The following is a 14872-nucleotide window of genomic DNA, read 5'->3' as shown; positions in this document are numbered from 1 at the left end:
TTAAATTATGGTTATGTTTTCTTTGGGTCATTGATAAAAATGTTAAATAGGGCCAAGATCTGATTGCTGCAGAACCCCAGTAGGCACACACTTGCTCAATGATGATTCTCAGTTTACAATTATATTTTGAGGCCTAGACAGGTGAGGGAATATCTTTTATTGGATCAACTTCTGATGGTAAGAGAGACAGGCTTTCGAGTTTACACAGAGTTCCTCTTCAGGTCTGGGAAACATACTCACAGTGTCACAGGTGGAACAGACTGTTTAGCATAAGTAGTTATCACATATTTCAGGGAACCATTCAAAGTGAAGTGGCCTGTTAACACCCTTCCAGTCACAGAGAGAAAAAGAAGGGAGGGAGGGAAAAAGGTAGCGAGGAGGTTAGTGCGTTATAGATTGTTGCAATAATCTATAAATCCAGTGTCTCTAGGTCCTCTGGCCACACACCCCTAGTTGTCACCTACCACCCCACAATGGAACCCATACAGGGTATCATTAAACAAGTACAACTTATACTCGAGGGGGACAACATCATGAAATAAATCTTTCCTGAATCCCCTCTTCAGGTCTTCAAACAACTTCCAGCCTCTCCAAACTTATCATAAGAAGCAAGCTTCTTATGGGCTAGGACACACCAACTCAAAGCAGCATCAGACCTGCCAGAACAACAGATGCAAAACTTGTCCACTTAACTCCATTACTAGGATGATCAACACCCCCCACAATGAAAAGTTCCAGAGGGGTAGCCGTGTGAGCCTGTATACAGCAAAAACAACGAGCCTGTAGCACTTTAAAGACTAACAAATTTAATTTCTGCAGGCATAAGCTTTTGTGGGCTGTAACCCACTTCATCAGATGTAAAAAATAGAAATCAGATAGGGGATATATATATATATATATACATCCAAGGGTAAGGAACAACAATGGGGAGTGTAGGTGTTAGCAAAGTCTGTTCAGTTAGAGTAGATGAGGCCTATTCACAACCATTGATTAGAAGGTGTGAACAGTGACAATTACTCCTTGTAATGAGATAACCATTCCGAGTCCCTATTCAGACCCAGTTTGATTGTGTCAAGTTTGCAGATGAGTTCCGGCTCTGCAGTTTCTTGCTGAAGTCTGTTTTTGAAGGTTTTTTTTAAGATCCATGGACCCTGCATATGCCTATTACAACATGTGGTGTATCTCCTCCAGTGCACTAAATATCCCAATAACCAGACAATCACTACACTAACAAAGCGATTACTCTATTTCTGACCTCTCCAAGGAAATCTGCACAACACATTCATAAGATGAAACTGGGAGCTTAAGTTTGTAACTTTGCTAGTCACTAAAAATCATGGACTGAATAGATACACAGAATTTATGGCTTATTACAAGCACCCCCCACAAAGCTGCCTCTTTTCCCCTCTCCCTTTCTTTCCCACTTATGGCTGGAGGGGTGTTAATGGGCCACTTCACCTTGAAGAATAGTTCGGTGGAAGTCTGAGAGCTTGTCTCTCACACCAACAGAAGTTGTTCCAATAAAATATATTACCTCAGCTATCTTGTCTCTAATATCGTGGGAGCAACATGGCAACAACACTGCATACATTTTGAGACCTGTCATTTAGCTAATCTTTAATCCTCTTAATGTGTGCCATTATTGATTGTGTATCACTCTAGATTCTATAGCACATGTGGTACCAATTCAAAAGCCTTATAGAGTATAAGTACATTTCATGAACACAATTACCTTTATCAAACAAATGTATAATGTCAAAAAATATATCAATTTAGTTTGACAAAATCTATTTGCAACAAACCCATGTAGATTGGCATTAATTAACCTTGTTTAATTTTTAATTAACAGAGTCCCATATCAGCTGTTCCATTCTTGTGCTCAGGATTGATGTCTGGCTGACAGGCCTTTAATTACACTGGTCTTCCCATTTACCCTCTTTAAATATTGACACTTTTTCCCCATCCACTCCTCTAGAACTTCTCTGGACGTAAGTGGGCCAGACAGCATCTTGGCCAGCTCTTTTAGAATTCTTGTATGCAGATTACCTGCACCTGCTATTTTTAGAAGTGTCTAACTTTAGTAGCTGCTATTTAACTTCTCCTCTTTGTTACTGTTGAAATGGAAGTTATTTCATCATCTAGCTTTTCTCCAAATACAGACCAGAAATATTTTTGAACACTTTTCTGCATTATTATAGACAATTCTATTATTTTCATCTACTCTATTGGACTAAAGCTATTGTTAGGATTCCTTTGGCATCCTCTGCCTCTCTTGTTTCTGAATCGTCTTCCTTTGTGTCTATATATCTGGAACCCATTTTCTGACTTGGTTCACCATGCCTTTACCACACTCCTTCTTTGATTCCTCCTGAAAATACACCTCTTTCAAAGAGCCTACGAACCCCAGTCATGCTCACACTGAAGAACACAAAGCATAAAAAAAAATGGTGAACTCAAGATACTAACTAACAAGACACAGATTCGGTCTCATTATGAAGCCCGCTGAAACTATATTACAGCCCTCTTCCTCTATCTCTGTGATTTCTGGATCCCAATCCCTCAGTTAGATCATGAGAGTATATCTCAGACTTAGAATTTCACAGCAACCAAGTGTGTTTGAAGTCATACATTTAGTGCCAAATCAGTTACACAAGTATGAATCTCAAGTAACTCTATTGAGGTCAATGCAATTACTCCAGGTTTACACGTATTAGTGAGAGCAGAATTTAGTCTTCAGTTTTAATGCTTTAAAATCACTGTATATAACTGAAAAACACAAAAATACTGACCAGTGACCAAGTGCTGTGACTCATTTTGGACAGAAGCATTAGAGAGGTAATAATGATGGTACAGTGCATCTATTTTTGCTTCATCACACAAAAGGCAGCTTTAGAGCTTCACTGTATTGAGCACAGATCTCAGGACAGGTTCTGGAACTTCCTTTTATTTTACTTTATTTTATATAAATGTAGGACAATAAGAATCACTCATACACAGGCTCTAAACATCCTGCCAGTTATTTAAAAGTATAATAAACCAAACGCACAATTCAACCAGCTCACCCTTTTGACCAAGCAGTGCCTTGTAATCCAGTGCCAATACCAATCTGTTGCTTATATCAGACCAATGTTTTCCTGTTCCACCCTTTTCTATGTCTCCCCACACCCCAGACAGAGTGATTGTGGACAGTGGAAAGAAAATCCAAGTCTCCAGATAAGTCTCCCTTATGAAGACACACATCGACCTACACTTCAACCACCCATCTTTCTTCAAAGGCCAGGTGAAACAAGTGGTATATTGAAAATCAACAAATCCAGGCTATTTTGGTCAAGAGGGCCCCAGGCCCCTTAAGGAAAAATCCCTGTCATTCTCATCTATTCTATCTAAGTGATCTAGCATCAGCACTTCCGCAGACCACAACTGTGGCACTATATCATGGGAGGAGAGAGGCTGTCTCTTAGGTAGTTTGGACTCAGACTTTTTAGATCAAAAGCAACTCTTTAAAATCTAACCAGAGGCTCAAAAGTAACCAGTGCAGGTCCTGAAGCACACATGTCCTATGATCTCTAAAAGACATCCTACATACCAAGTGGACGGTCACCTTCTGTAACAGTTCCAGCTTCCAAATTGGTATAAGTGGCAAAGATAGAGAGAAGGTTCAAAATAAGGCCATGAGATTCTTTTCCTTATTTACTATACATATAAATATCCTGCAAGATGGGTGTAGTTTTTTTAGACCATAACTTGAGCACCTTTTGTACTCAAGATATCTGAAATTCCTTTGCAGTGTAATGATGCAGCACTTATTGGCAAACACAGCATCTATCATGAACTCAACAGTACCTCATACACATTATCAGACAATAGTACCTGTTTTTAATATAGAAGGAACGCTGGCCAGGACACCAAGTTATCCCCTAATCTTTTCAAAATATGCCTCAGAATCTTTAACTTCCATCTTGACAGCCATCAGAAACAGAGAGGGATGGGACGTGCGTGTAAGTGTTAGTGTCTCATCTGAAGCAACACAGAACATTAGCATTAAATTCCCATCATACAATTGGAGACACTTTAAAAGCATTTTGTTTTTCTAGGACACGGTTCTTTCTTGGAAAGCATTCCCAGTAGGGATGGTACATATTACTTCTGGGAATAGCATCACAGATGGTCTATCTCTAACAGTCTCCTGCTTTGGCTGAAATGAGTTTGCTTTTTAGTTCATATTTAATAAAGCTTCTCTAGTGTTTTTTTTTTAAATTCTGTTTCTTCTGTCTTGTTTTTTTCTAATCTGCCTTCCAGTCTTTTGCTGACTGCTCTCAACCTCTTTAGTTCTGTCTTACTTGATATTTTTTGTTGATCTGTGATTGAGTTAGCTTTTCTTTATGTCATTCATTATCAAATCCTCATCTTTGCTTCTGACAGCCTTGATCTATCAGTCATCTGCTTCCTTGAGTTTCCCCAGCTGTTTTAACAATGACACCTGTAATGTTTCCTAATGCTGCTCATTGTCATTTTTAGAACCTTCTCTTCCCAAACAGCTTGGAAATCTTATGTTTTCTAGTTGTCTCAGATCTGAATGTTATTTAATTTGTCAATGCAACAAGAGTCAGACATTTTTTACTTGGCTTTGGTTAATCTCATTTGATGTTTCTCAATTACAAGCTTTGTAATGATTACTGCTGCAGTATCTCTGATTTTATGATTGGCTCAGCACAGAGGTTTTTAAATTAAAAGGAGCTGTACAAACAACCTTATCCTTTTCACTTCCACCTCAAAACTGTGTATATCTTTGGTATTATGCTATCTGGTTGCCTCATTAACTGCACTGACTTAATACCATACTGATAGGACAAGGTTCAACTCTGTTTTATGATATCTACAGTTCCATAAGGGCATACAGCATATAATAATTATACTCCTTTCCCTGTACCTTATATTCACATATTGCATAATCAGTATGTTCTGTCTATTTTTGGTTTCTAAATAAAATATTCTATAAAAAAGGTGTATAATTTATAATTGTATTTTTGCAAATATTTTATTTTGTTACTTAAGAGATATTCCTAAAGAATTTGAGTTTTAAGAAGTTGAGGGCAGGAACTAAAGTTCTTTTTAAATTTTGCACTAGTGTGACTCACACTTTTATTATATGTAAGGCCCTATTTAACTTCTGATATTGCAGATTCTGCAAGATTAGGCATCCACCGGAATTTCGACGTGGGCGCCCCAGTCTGCCCAGGAGCTGAGAGCAGGAGCCCCCTCTCTCAACCTCGGATAGCTGCTCTCAGCCCAGGTAGCTGACAGTGAAAACCACAGAAAAGTAATAATGGACTTTATTACCACAAATAATAAGGTCCATTATTACTTTTCTGTATTTTTCCATAGCTTGCCCACAATTCAGCCTCAAATTTTCGACAATCATCCCACAGTTCAAATAGGGCTTTAATTATGTGGCATCAAAAGTAAACTGAATGGAACACAGAAGACCTTCTAAATATCTCTGTTGGGAAGGAAACATGATAGAGAATGGGAGAGTAGTTGCAATGCTTATATTTCCAGAAAGCAGGTGACATGGCAAAGAAGAAGGAAGCCATGACATCTTCCACATTCCACATGGCCCAGAGACAATTTTCAGTGGGTGCGTAAAAGGGACCACAAACTGCTAGACAAAGTTATTCAGGAATTTCAAGAATTGTGATTTAATGCACCAATATCATTTGTAAAGAAAAGGTGCCTTTCACAAGCAGTCAACTGTCAGACGGGACAATTGTGCATTGTGTTACACATTTACCTCAGATAAGTCAGTTAAATTGTTGACTAATTACAGACCATATTATTACCCTCAGACAAGGAGTGTCTGAACATCTATCCCCTAAGCAACCATTTCTGCATGTGCAAATTATGGAGCAGATACTCAGATGGTGTAAATGAGCAACATTCCATTGAAGCTGCTCCCTTTAATCTCCTTTGTACTGTGCTTTGAGATCCAAGGATAAAAGCATAATAGCTAGGTGTAATTGTTGTTATGGCCTTATATGTATGTTGTATGTTGTTATAGCTGAGGATCTGGCCCCAGATTGTGAAGAACTGTAGGGCCAGTGTTGCTTTCACTTCTGGCCATTTCCATTTCTAATTTCCTGATTTTTCGGGCACAACCCCAGACTTAGATGTCTAAGCGCCTGTAGGAAGGTGCTGTGGCCTTCCCCGGAGTCTGGACCTGAGGAAGGACTGCAGTGGACTGGCTGGACCGAAACAGGCCCAGCAGACAAGTCTGCTCGGCAACCAAAAGGCCGGGCAGTGATAGGACCGCCCGGCCAGCCCAATCAGCGACAGCGGGGCGGAGCCCCTACAGGAAGGGGCAGTATAAAAGACAGGCCCCAGAGCTCAGTCTGGGAGAGACTGCTGCCTGAGGTAGATGTTCTGCCCTGCTAGCTAAGGCCTAGGCCAGAGTGGTGCCGAGCTGATACCAGGGAAGCTCACCTCCCGGAGCAGAGACTCCGACCATCCCCGGACTGACCTGGGCCTGGAGACTGGCCTTCCTGGAGACTGGACCAGGCCACCCAGCCCCGGTGGTGGGACCTGGCCACCAGGGCCCAGTGACTGGCCTGAGCTACCTGACCCCTAGAACTGGACTGAGACCCCTGAGCAACCTGGAAGGGAGATACCCCCTGAGGCTGGATGGTACCTGGAGTTGTCTGACTCTGAGCCCCCAGAGATGGGACAGGACCTGGTTGAGCTGCCTCAGGCTGAGCCATTCCCCAAGCCCTGTGACCTAGAGGAGCTGCCCCTTGCAGAGGAGCTCCCTGCCTTGCCACCTGTGGACGAGGAGGGATTGGTGGGCCTACCCCAGACCGAGCACCTCAGCGACTCTGAGGACCCTGATGAGACAGGTACCTGGGGATACAGGGAGGAAGTGGCCCAGGGACAGCCATAGTCAGTGGCTGGGACAGGGGCAAGCGCTGTTGGCGTGTTGCAGCAGGAGCCCCACCAACTGAGTGGCACTGCCTTTGCTACTATTAGGGCCCTGGGCTGGGATGCAGTGGAGACGGGTGGGCCTGCGTCCCCCTCCCTCCCCTTCCCTAGCCACCCTGGGAGAGCCTCATCATCCCTACTGCTCCCAAGAGCGTACCCACTGCTTGCCCGCCCTCCCTAAGGGCCGGAGCAATTAACTATTTGCTCACCCACTCTGCCCAGGGCCGGGGGCAATAGACTGCTTGGCAGTCCGCCCTGTCTGAGGGCCAGACTACGACTCATCCGAAGATGCTATTCCCCCATTTAGGAAGGCACTGTGGCCTTCCCCGGACTCTGGACCCCAGGAAGGGCCGCAGCGACCGGGCCGGATTGGACGGCCATCCAACAGTGCCAAATAGTGGCATTTATCCATTGGCCTGAGGAGGGAGACCACACAGAGCTGCCTTACTCTGGGAAACTCAAGGAGAAAAGTCCTGAAGCACAATCCCTCTTCTTGCAACTCAGTGCACAGGGACACTGAACTATTCTTGGGATATAGGCACAGCAATTGTGATAAACCCTTGAATTGGCTGCTCAAGTTGAGGGAAGCTCCTTGGCGCACATCCCCTGTGCATTCACATAATGGTCTCTCATGATATGGCAATTAATTAATTGGTGCAATAAAGGTAGTCTTGTTAAGACCAGGTTAGATGTACTCTACTTGGAGTAGTTCTGTGGAAAACTATGGAGCTTTCTAGATTCCAATAAAATGAATTAGACTCTTCTGCTCCTTTATTATGTTGATCAGTTATTATTAGCAGCAATATGCTGACACTATTCTAACCAGCGTTCTCACATAGATACCTCTCCATTCCTTAACCTGTGATAAAGCCCTACACAGGATGCATGTGTTAGAGAGGATGGGGGTGGGGATAGGATATTTATGGCCTGATTTTCCATTTAAATATTTTAAATATGTTTTTTCTGTCATGCCTCCATCCTTGTGTATAGATGGCATTGCATGGCAAAAATACTTCAATTAAATGCACTTTCCCTGAAAATTTTTGTAGTTGGGGCTTGATTTTCTTTTAGTTACCCTCTACTTCAGACATGTGCATCCAGGCTTTATATATGGAGAATGAGGGAGTTAAGGCACAGCCACACACACTGATACATGTACCATCATCACTTTTTCAGATGTAAGCTAAGTTACAAAGGTTTTGCATATTGAAATGCAGTTCTACCAGCATGAAACTGTTTCTGAAACCTATGCTGAGTATATGGCACAGTGTTCAAACTTTTGTAGCTTGAAAAAGGGATGGGAAGGAAAGAGGTTGAAGACCTTGCTGGCAGGTTTGCAAGTATCCTCCCCTCAGATTTAAATAAATAAATCCTGACATAGTCCATTCTCAAGGCAAATAATTTGGTCTTCTGGTTTGGGTTTTTTTTTGGTTAAGTGAGATCCACAAATGTCATAACATTTGACCACAACTGACCCATGGCGGCTTTAGAAACATATTGCTAACTACTACCACATCTCTTCTCAAAATGAAAAAACAACTTTCCCATCCTCTCTATACTTTGGACATTTAAGTGATATGGAGAACATTTTAATGATTCATTACATATACCGTGATCCTTCTGATGTTTCACAATCATGTGAAAGAGTAGAACATCAACATACATTTCTGAACATATATGCCATGTTACAGTTATGTATTAAAAGAACGTTAAAATTGCAAACTTAAGTGCTTAACTCTTAGGAAATGCCCTAATTAAGGTAGTCTATAGTATCTTAACTCGCTTCCTTGTACAGATACATGATGCAGCCTTTAAATTGCATGATCACATTTTTTCCACATGCCCTATGTTGAAACAGTGAGTGGAGACAGAGTCGTTGGAGAATTTAGCTGCCAAACTCTAACTAGACTCTACTGAGCCTATATAAAACAGATTTTCAGAGGATTCTAACATGGCCAAATTTGGGCAGGTTATCACAGGGATAGCAAAAGGGCACAGCCATGACACCAGTGCAAACCCGCCCCTTGCCAACTTGTGAGTAGAAACTATGGAACCATTAGAGTGTCTGAACAAAATGGTTTTAAGAGTTTATGAATATAGGCAAATTTTATTTTTCCCCATACCTCATTCTGAGAAACTGCTGAACTATTTTGTTGAAATTTTCAAAAAATATTCAACCTGGCATGAAAAATTTCAGCCCAAACTGTTAGACTATGGAAAAGCCAAAGGCAACTTAAAAATAAATAAATAAGGGGGGTGGATTTTATAAGGGAATGTTTCAGGCAACCTTAACTATAGTATTGCTATCTGTGCTTCCTGCAATATACTATTTTTTTGGCAGGAACAAGGCATGGGTGAACATAAGAGGCTGAATGTCTAAAGTGACATCGATGGTTGCACAGCTGGCTGACAAAGTGTGTCTAAAATGCACAAAGTGTTTCCTCAAAGACAATGTATGCCATGATCTATGAACAGGAAATGTCCTAATATTCCAATTCTTTTAGTCCTAATATTCCAGTTATTTCCAATTATTGGTGGTATACTAGCCTAGCAAGAGGAGAATGAAATGTTACAGAGTAAGCTAAACTTAATCTTCCTGTCTAAAACATATTGGGCCCACCAAATCCATCCCTAGTGAAATTTCTCTGGCTTTCAGAGGTTTACACCAGGGCTGAATTTATTCCATTATGATTTTTCATAATCTGAAATTCACACATTCTTCTGTGCTTTTTCATTCAACTTTAAAAGTGACAGCTTTTTACATTGTATCCTTCTGTTGATGATAAATGCTTCTCCAGGACTCATAGTCAAGTCCCGGACCTTCTGGGATTGTTGTACATGCAAGATTCTTCCTCCTGCTTCCTTTTTCCTGGCAGCAGATGCTAGTTTTGTTCTTTGTCAATGTCCTGTCCTGCTGTGAGTGAGACTCTCTCATAGCATTTATCACTACCATCATTGTGAAACATCAGGAGTCCCACTTCAGGACCCTCTTGTATTTCAATGGTACTTAGTGGTTTTATTTTTAAAATAATTAAATAGTAAAAAAACAAAACAAAACAAAAAAACAGGTTATTTCTTCTACAACTCCTGCAACTCCAGCACAGCCATGAATACCTCATGAGTCTGGCAGATCACCAGCTCGCATTACATGCCACTATATACATATACAGTGGTGACACTCAGCTCCTTGCTGAAGGATATACAATTATACTCAAAAGATAGTTTGAAAAATTACAATTCCTCACAGCAAAAGCTTCATTTTAAGGAGTATTTGTATAGGTCATGCTTCTGTGATTGAATATACACACAGGGAGTTGTTAAGTAAGTGATATGTTCAGTAAGGATGAGTTTTTAACCACTTCAACTATTGTAACAATGCAGAATTCTCAGTGTAGTTCTCTGCTCATCTAGTGCTCAGCTGTCCCACCTTCCTGAATGATTCTGTATCTACACTAGAGAGGGTCAAAAATGTCCCATAAAAATGTTGCTTGATAGAAAATTGGGTCTTTGATTAAAAGAAAGGAGCTTTTGGTTGCAGGAACTGCCTGCTTCCCAGGGGGGGAAAAATACCTTTTGGTTTTGGTGTGAAAGCTTCTCAGTTTGGAGGTTTTCAATTTTTTCAACAAAACACCACCATTTTTCTGAAGAAGAATTCAATAATTATTTTTTCTCCATTTTCACTGAAAATTTTCCCAAACAAAACCATTCTCCAACCAGCTCTGATCTGCATCACTTTGGAACAAGACACCCTTTGAGCGAGTACCAAATAATGTATCTAATCTTTGGGGCAGGGATCATCTTTTCTGTCTTGTGTTTGTGCAGTGCCTAGCTGAATGAGGTCCTGTTCCATGGACTAGGGCTCCTAGGCACTATAGTAATACAAATAAATTAATCTGGGAAATGGAACCAATGAGTGATGGGTCATTCTCCCTCCCGCTCCCATCATGGGTAAATTAGCAAGGAAGTTGGACTTCTATAGGTGTTTTACATCATTTTTATGATTATCAGCATGAGGATTTTTTTGGGAAGGAACAAGGCATGAGTTGTGATTATCAGCACAGAAGTTTTTGTTTTCTTTTGGTTTTTTTTTACCAGTGCCACTTCAAGGAAGGTTTCTACACACAGTTTAATGTTTGTGTCATTACACGCTCTTTTGTAAAGCAGTTCACATAGAACATTTCTACTGTTAAATTTATAAGCTATGCAAAAACTCTTATTACAGCCAGTCGGTGCATACGTATTGCCAAGGTACCATAGCGAGTTAAATATCCTTCCATAGTGCATTATATATTGTAACATGCAGTGAATTACTAAATACTAAATTATAAAAACATTACATGCAAATTTAAAAAGACAGTATGGTGGCAATGTACCTCCACAAGATGTCAGCAAAGCACTCTCTATACACTACCCATCAGTAGCTTCCAGTCTTCCATAATGATATAGAGATCATAGAACCATCTTGCCACATATTTAAGCAACTTGGACAACTGTGTCAATCACTACAGTCCCTCTGGATGTCACAGTACACTTCAAATGGACAAGCCAGTAAATGGTCTTTACATAGATTTCTCTGGGGAGAAGATTTTCTGACATGGTAGAATGCTGATCATTATTTTATCTCACACTTTTCTGTATTCTCCTGTCATCTGTACAATGCTAACTTATCAGAAATGTTATTAATACCTTAGGAGCCACATCACACAGAAAAAGGGAATATTTACCATACAGAAGAAAGTATAGAGCTCCTATGTCAGTCTACGTACTCAATACTTGTTGCCTAAAAAGAGACATTTTGAATGTGAATGGATTGTAGGAGCAGCAGATTTTGTGTGGATGTCAGTAGTAATATTTCATATACTGCCCAGTGTTCTCTCTTCAAAAGAAATTTAGCCATGCCTTCCAAACCAAATGCCATTTGCTGTCATTGGACTTCATCAGGATTAGGACTGGCATGAAAAAAAAATCTGTTTCATGAACAATTGAGGTGTCAACATTTGTTTGTTCCTCATCGAATGAAAATAAGAGACTATTTTAAAACAAAGACAGAAGCAGCCACCGCAGATTAGCCAATAGCCTAGTGGTTAGGGAACTCACATGGGATCTGAAAGAGCCAATTTTTGAATCCCAGCTCTGAGCCAGGTGTAAAGGGACCAAACTAAGGTTGTGCAAATATAATCCTGCTATTTTCTAATTTGAATGTTTGACTTTGCAACATTAATAATGTTCTTTTAACATAGTTTTTCTGCAATGTAGTATACTCCTGTTTTTCTGAAACCCAATTCACCAAACCTCCCCATTATCCAAATCCTTCTCCCCCAGCACTAGACACGTGGGGGACAAAGAAGGGAAGGGATTCAGCTAATGCGGTAGTTCAGATAACAGCAGAGACACCTGGCTAGGACTGTGAGGAAGAGGAGAAGAATGATGAGTCCCTGACTGCGGGGGAGGCCACGCCAGGAGCCAGCTGCAGGCCCTCTGTCATGGGAGCCAATGAGTGGGGCCATGGCAACAGAGCTGCACTGCCACAGGGCCAGCAACACCTGATCCCTGCAAGTGCAAAGAAGGCTGCGGGGTTCTTTTTTTGTTTTATATATATCTCAATATTGATCTTTATTTGACGTCTCCAAATGCAGTACATTAATTGTGCATGTCCAACAAGTAGGAAAAAACAAAAATGAACCGAAAAAGACTGCTCAGGAAATATTCCAGGGGTTAGGATGACAGTTTTGGGAGGGTTATGTCGTCTACTTCATGGATGCCATCTGTCAATGAACCGGACGCTGAAAGCGAGCAGGTTCAGGATGAAGCGTTTCTGAAGCTCCTCTAGACATTCTTTAGGAGCTCCACTGCCTCCTCATGTGTGATACTTGGTTTGTACGGTCGAGAATGCTCAAGGTTAGGAATGCACCATATCCATGTGCTGCAAAGGGAGCTTTAGCCAGGGCTGCAAGGTAATCCATGTGATAAAGGGCAGGGCCTTCATGCTCATCGTGGCCAGCCAAAATAAGACTGACGTGGGAAGGTGTCCAACTGCAGAGGTAGTCAGTCAAATTTCTGCATGTAAAGTTTGCTGCTGTAGTAGGAGACAACTCATACCCATTTCTCATTTTGTAGAGCTGAATGTTTTTCTGGATGTACTCTGCAAACTGCACACTGTCTCCAGCCTCCCCTACACACAGCAGCAAGATCTTCTCCTGGTGGGGCAGAGCAGACCGAGTCATGAGTCTCTGCTCTGCCCCACACCCTGAACATCACCAGCCCTCCAGCAGCAGAGGGAGCCCTCTGCAGCTCTGCTGTCATGTGAGTGAACGAGTCAGGGTGAGAACCTTGCCCAGAACTGCAAGGAGGATGACAAGCCCCCAGCCACAGGAGAGGCCATCCTGTTGCTGAATGGCTCTTACCCCCTTGATTATCCAAACTCCCAGTTATCCAAATAAAATCCACGTCCCCTATGCTATCTAGATAGTCAGGAGTATAGTGTATACATATGTGGAGAGAGAATCCTCCAAGTCTGTCAGGTCTAAAGCTAAATTAAAACCAAAGGACCAAAGCCTAAAGCCCTGATTCAGTTTTTACTCAGTCATTACCTCATCCAAAACTCCCTTTGACTTCAGCAACATACTGGGCTGGTCAAAACTGAGTAAAAACACAGCAAGGACTTCAGGGTTTGGCTCAGTGCATAGCGGAAAGAAAAAAAAGAGCTCTTAAAAAGGTCTGTCGTGGAACTCATAAATTCAGTAAGTCAAAATATGAAATATGCCGAGATTCATGGCTGTGTGGTTTTTATTAGAGCTTCTCTGAAAGAAAAGGGACTCGCTTAGCAAGGGTCCATGGTTACTTTTTTGTTTGTTTCAGGCTGCCTGGGTTAACTGAGTCCAAGTAGCATTTTGAATCTTGGGTTCAAGTAATGGAAATGGTTCGCTTTTTCCATCCCGTTTTTATATAAAAACATAATACAGCAAGTTTTGCCCCAAACCACGCTCAGATGATGCCATGGCATTTGAAGGTCAGTAGCACTACTCAGGCCCAGAAGAGAAGCTACCAGATTAACTTCAGAGTTATCTGGGTACAGAGGTTATGGGGTAAAATGGATTTGGAGCCTGTTAACTGACAGATAAACCAGGGATTCAATTAGAAGCTTCCAGAACTGAATGCATAGGTCTTTATTCATAGGTGTAGTTTGACTGCTATCTCTGGGGGGGACAAGCATGTGCACACATGTTCATGTTGAAGCTAATTGGCTCTCTCCCCCCTCACCTGGAGTGGTACCTGGGCTGCTGGTGCTGGGGGGTACAGTCTGGCTTACTGAGGGAGCCCCATGCCCAGCTGCTGCTGGTAGCCACTCCGGCACCGGCTGCTGCAGCAATGTTGCAGCCCAGAGGATGCCATATGCCAGGCTTCTGGTTCCCCCCGCCCACATTCCTGTATCCCCTTCTCCTCCCCATCCCCTCCCCCTTCCTTTCCCCACTGTCCTAATCTGCCCCCATCCCGTTCCTTTCTCTTCTCTTCCCCCCCACCCCACGCCCCCTTGCCCTGTCCCCCACAGGCACTCACCATTGTAAAGGAAGAGGTGGACACTAGGACCCAGTAGGCGGCGTCCAGCTGCTAAGGCAAGAACCGGAGTGCAGGAAAACAGCTGCTCCAGCCCGCTGCCTCCTCTGCTCCCTGAGAGCTGATGCTGAAACACGCTGGGGGGAGCACCAGAGCGCGAACCGCCCCCTGCAGGCCAAGCAGAGCAAGCCTTGCAGGGCAGCTTGGTGCTTGCAGAAATGGAGTGGGGTAGTGGCATGTGACCCTGCGTGACATCCCCATACGCCTCACCTGTTTTGGGGGGGGCCTCCCCACAATCCCCCAAACTAGCCTATGTCTTTATTGCTTGAGTGAAAGAGCCAGGATC

At 42.3% G+C, this 14872-nt stretch overlaps 1 pseudogene; it reads right to left on the bottom strand.

The window, feature by feature from the left end:
- Nucleotides 1-12687: 12687 nt before the first annotated feature.
- LOC137150813 (proteasome subunit beta type-2-like) lies at nt 12688-14634 on the bottom strand (annotated as a pseudogene).
- Nucleotides 14635-14872: the final 238 nt, after the last annotated feature.

The sequence above is a fragment of the Emydura macquarii genome, unplaced genomic scaffold (assembly GCF_026122565.2).
Source record: "Emydura macquarii macquarii isolate MOO-44397 ecotype Brisbane River unplaced genomic scaffold, CSIRO-AGI_Emac_v2 contig_1027, whole genome shotgun sequence".
Classification (NCBI taxonomy): domain Eukaryota; kingdom Metazoa; phylum Chordata; order Testudines; family Chelidae; genus Emydura; species Emydura macquarii.
This window is presented reverse-complemented; position numbering and strand designations above follow the sequence as displayed.